This window comes from Gavialis gangeticus, unplaced genomic scaffold, assembly GCF_001723915.1.
Source record: "Gavialis gangeticus isolate Ggan-Ray unplaced genomic scaffold, GavGan_comp1, whole genome shotgun sequence".
Classification (NCBI taxonomy): domain Eukaryota; kingdom Metazoa; phylum Chordata; order Crocodylia; family Gavialidae; genus Gavialis; species Gavialis gangeticus.
Window position 1 is genome coordinate 540,236 of NW_017729024.1, and position 5,279 is coordinate 545,514.

Below are 5,279 nucleotides of genomic sequence, written 5' to 3' on the forward strand. Positions count from 1 at the left end.
CGCGGGTCGCCGTTCGGGTGCGAGGTGGTCCCGGCCGGGCGTGGAGCCGGGCTCCTGCCTGCAGCCCCCGGGCGGCGGGGACGCAGCTGCCCGCCCGGCCAGGCAGCCTTTCCACAGCCCTAAGCGTCTGTCAGGCCACGATGGCCGGGCTGGAGCCCCTCGGGGGTGGCGCAGGGGCAGCTGGTGATTTTTTTTTATTATTTTTAAAGATTGTGCTTGGTTGTTTTAAATGCCATGGCTTTAAAAGACCCGGTTTCTGTTTGTTCAAGTAGCCCTGGAGGTGCTGGGAATGGTTTTCCACCTTTGGAATAAACTGTGAACGTGTCGGGAGACGATAATGTTGCAGAACGAGTGTTCGGCCTTTCCAAAGCCACCTTGTTGTTAGCGCAGAAGCAGCCCTGACGGCAAGTTAGGTTACCCCTGGGGTCAGCCGAGTGGTGTCCTCTGCCTACGTGGTACTGGAGGGAAAGGCACTTATCATGCCTTATCTACACAAGCCACTGATGGGATTAGTTTATTCCAAACAGCCATTTTTGAATGGCTCCCTGTCCGGATGCTGTTATTGTAGAAGAGACATTCCCCAACATCCAAAGTGTTTTAAGTTCGTGCTTGACCTCCCCTATTCCAACGTAGTCTCTCTGTGTTGACAGCCCCTCGGTACACCCTGTGTCACCTTCACAAAGGAAGGGTGTTAGTTAGTGTCAGTGTTTTAATTTAAAAATATTTGGTTGACAGTTTGTTTGAATTTATAGATATCTGTCTCAAGTACTAAATTTTGTTATTTTAAATTCCAAAAACTCCTGTTCAGTTCAGCAGCTTGAATCAATATTACGACAGCTGCAGGTGTGCAGTACCTAATAGGAATAATTCATGGTATGTGAACTGTGTAGTTACTTTAGCCTATTAATTAAGTACAAATTAAAATGGAACGAAGACTTTATTAGCCTGGCCTAGAAGGGCTGTTATCCAAATTTTAGTAATTTAATCTGAAATGGAAATCATACAGAATTTGTGCAGTTTCCTTAAGCTACTGGGTTTTTTTGGTTTTTTTGTTTTTTTTTTTTACAGTAGCTTTTCTGCTGTTCATGCCTAGAAAACAGCTGATGGCTATCCTCTTCTCTTGCCCACACTCCATAAAAATGCACAGCACAAGTTTGTTTTTTTCTGTCCTCTTAGATGCAGCCTATAACATTACCAAAGAGAGTAAGTAAAAGCAGGAGGGAAAGGGAAAAATAAAGGAAAAATGTGAGAAGTCTACAAAAGTCCTATCCTCTCAGGGCCTTCTGACTGCTGTAGAGGTGTGCTGTTCTTCTGCCTCCTCAGTCTTCTGTCGGGGCATAAGACTTTCCTTTCTCATCCCTTGTTTTTCAGTATTCTCTACTGTTCTTATTAGGCTTTAGTGCCTATGATCATTCTAAGCAGCAGCAGTTGAATAAAATTGACATGTCAATTTTATTGCTGACAGGCTGATTTTATGTAGTGTGTGACACTATAGCTCAAAGCCTCTGTCAGTTCTGTAGGCTATTGCTTTGTGAAGCTTTGAGCTATAGCTGACTGAAGAGTTGGGAGGGGACCCTACATTTATCTGCCACACTTAAAAGACTCTTTCCAACTTCAAAGTATAGCAAGCTCTTTATGGAAAAAAGCTAAACTTACCTGAGAGGTGCTAGATAAATAAGAGGAAACAGGAAGGCTGGGAAAATGGTTTGTAACCACCTGGATGAAATTAAACAAGGACAAATGCAAAGTTCTGCACTTGAGATGAAATAATTGCATGCACAAATACAGACTGGGAATGACTGGCTAGGCTTCTCTGCAGTGCTGAAGGACCTTGGAGGTTACAGTAGACCGTAACCTGAATATGAACTAACAGTGTGCTCTTGTTGCAAAAGAAAGCCAATAGTATAGCGGATTGTATTAACAGGAGTGTCGCTTGTGAATCAAAGGAGGTGATTCTTATACTTTATTTGGCAATAGTGAGGCCTGACCTGGAGTACTGTCTCCAGTGTTATGTCCTGGTCTTCAAGAAGAATGTGAACAGATTAGAGTCCAACAGAGAGCAACAAAAAGTATTATAACCTTGGGAAGAAATGTTTATAAAGAAAGGCTGGAAGTACTAAAGTTACTTAACCTGGAGAAGAGAAGATTGAGGGGGTATTTAGTAACAGTCTGAATACCTGAAGGCTGAATGGAGATGAGCTTTTCTTTGTGGCTGAAGGGGACTGGACAAGAAGCACAACAGCCTCAAGCTTCAGCAGGGGAAATTTAGGTTGGCAATTAGGAGGAACTTTCTGGTTATTAGGGTGGTCAAGAATTGGAACGAGTCACCTAGAGAAGGTGCGGAGTCTCCATCCCTGGAAGTTATCAAGAGTAGGTTGGATATACACTTTACTGGGATGGTTTACTCAGGGATGTTCTTGCCTTGTTCATGTGGCTGACCTGGATGAGGTCTCTTCCAGGCATATTTTTCTGTGCTTCTATAAGGCATCATAGAGGACAGGTTTATAAGTGTACATGGTTTTGTTATATTGGAAACATGGCCTGAAATAAATCAGATGAAATTGAATGAGGACAAGAACAAAGTACCTAATTTCAGAGGGAACAATCAAATGCACAAATACAAGGTGGGGAGCAACTGCCCAGGTTGCAGTACTGCAGAAAAGGACCTAGACATTACAGTGGTACACAAACTGAGTGTGATTCACATTGGACAATATAGTACCGTTTCCAAAAAGCGTATAGTGTACTGGTATGTATAAACAGGCGTGTCAGTCCTGGAAAGCAATTCCCCCCCCCCTTATTCACGACTGGGGAGACCTCATGTGGGGTACTGTGTCCAGCTGGGGCACTGGATTTCAAGAAAGATGTAGGTAGATTAGAAAGAGTTCAGAGGAGAGTGACAAAGCTAATAAGAAACCTACAAAAAATGACATGAAAGACTAAACAGTCCCAGTTGTTCCAATCTGGAGGAAAAAAACCTAAAAGGGTATTTGATAATGGTCTGTAAATATGAAAAGGATTATTATAAACCAGATGGTGATCAACTATTCTCAGGTTCCATGGAGAACAGGACAAGAAATAATGGAAGAGGGGAGATTTAGGTTAGATGTTATGAAGAATTCTGAGGCTAAGCATTAGTACAAATGCCAAGAGAATGTGGAATTTTGTTATTGGTAGTTTAAAGTGTTTTATGTTTGGCAGTTGTCAGGTGTCTTTTAAACAGTGGTGATTCTGCCTTGAGCAGGAGGTTGGACTAAATGGCCTTCTGACATCCCTTCCAGCCCTATTTTTCTATGATTATTGTACTATTGATAGTTTCTCATCTCTCTCTTTGCCTGACATGCATGCAGAAGAAGAAAAGGAGACAAGATTTGCCCTACAATACTCTGTATTCTGGAACTCAAGACGAACAAATATCCATTCAAACCTTCTGGGTGGCTGAGAGAACAGAATGAAAGAGCATATGTAGGGTTGGCATCTACTGCCTGCCCAGAGCCATTTTATTTGACCTGTGAAGCTGGGGGGAGGGGAGGGGGATTCTGCTGGGGACTTCACCTGTGTGATGGCCAAGTGTTGGGATGGAGCAGCGGTGTCAGCATTGTTGCAGCCACTGCTTCCTCCCACAACGTAGGCCAGGCTAGAAGTGGCCCATGTTCAGAGCTAAGCTCTGTTAAAGCTGCCTCCAAAACATTGCTGACCCATGGCATAATGTGAATTACTTATCCTTGTTATTGTACGAATCACAAGGTGCTGTGGGCTCACCTCCAAGTGTCAAAGACTGCCATGAGATCTAACAGTCTCAGTTTGAGCTCATGTTTTTGGCTGTGATCCACTTCTCTATAGTACTCACTGCATCGAGCTTAGTTATCAAGAGATGGTTGTATGGTTGTACCAAATTATCAATGCGCTGATTATGGAAGTCAGTGGTTCTCAACCTTTTTAGACTATGACAGCCCTTATCAGACTCAAGGCACCCTTGGAAAATGCCAGCTCTATTTTCCCTTGCTTTTTGAGTATGGAAATAAAATAGAGCAATTTTTCTGTTACAGAAGTCAGAAAGCCTACAACAGGTCATAATGTTTTTAACATTATGGGTTCCTATTTGAAATCTCTAGGTTTATCTTGTGAATTATGTTGGTACTCTGAACAGTACTCATGTTGGATTGCACCCCTGTACCCTGCACCCCAGAGTGCCTTGGCACCCAGGTTGAGGATCACTACTGTTGGTAAATAGGACTTTCTATCAGGGTGTTCTCAGGGGGTCTACAAATATTTTTGTCTTTGTCATGGGGGACATAAGTTGTTCTGCTAGCACGTTAAAGAGTCATTTATCTGAATGTTGAAAGATGTCAAATGGTTGAATTCTGAAGGCTCCAGCACCAGGCTAGAAAACAGCTCTGTTAGGTGTGAAGGGCTAACAGGGCTGTAAAATGGTTTGTTCTGACACTGACCTCCTCTTTGGACTGGCTTTTTGAAGTGACCTCAGTATCCGAGTGGGGTGATGCTGAATAATAGTAACAGAACTCAGCTGAAGTAGGTAGAGCATTCTGAGTGTACATTTAGAGTACAGAAGGTGTAGACACCCTTGTTCAATGGACATAAGTATTGTGTTTTACATTTAAGCCCTGGTTTACAATTTTTGTTAGTGTTACATTTATTTTTTGCAAAAACTTGTGCACATATTGGGTACTTCCTTTTTCAAATTAATTCTGACTTGGCACCATAGACTAAAAGCTTCTGAAACAAGGACTCTCTTGTCTTTATGCATGTATACAATATCCTAGCATAATGAGATCTTGGGTCTCTTGTGCTACCATAAAAAAAAGACTAAATATAAGATTCCTAGATATGAATTTTTGGTATCTGTATTTAGCCAAGACCTACCCACCTTCTGTCAGTGTAGAGGAAGTGCTAAGAACTTGAACAAAAACTCAGGTACTATTTTATGCGATTGTTCTGGGGTTTTAATTCCTTGGGTTCTTATGATAGTTTAGAAGGCCATATTCTATGAATTGTAAAATCCTGTTTGCTCTGCTCACCATGTAACATTGATCTCTCTCTTGACACACACATGAATAATTTTTTCCCTCCAAATTAGGGGCAGTAACTCTGTGGGAACAATTTAATTTTCCAGGTCATATTTTTAGTGAAACGTGTAGAACATACTAAAAATGCTCCATTTTTAAATTTTGTCATGTTTTCTTTAGTGTTTTTTTTTTTCCTGGACTCCTATTGCTAAAATCACAAACTCCACTTCTGCTCCCCCCCCCCCCCCCCCC

General features: G+C 42.1%; 1 protein-coding gene across 1 annotated transcript in view; it reads left to right on the top strand.

Annotated features, from left to right (window-relative positions):
* The window catches only part of ZCCHC7 (zinc finger CCHC-type containing 7), a 259,249-nt gene that overhangs the window by 546 nt on the left and 253,424 nt on the right, over positions 1 to 5,279 (top strand). The window lies entirely within an intron of this gene.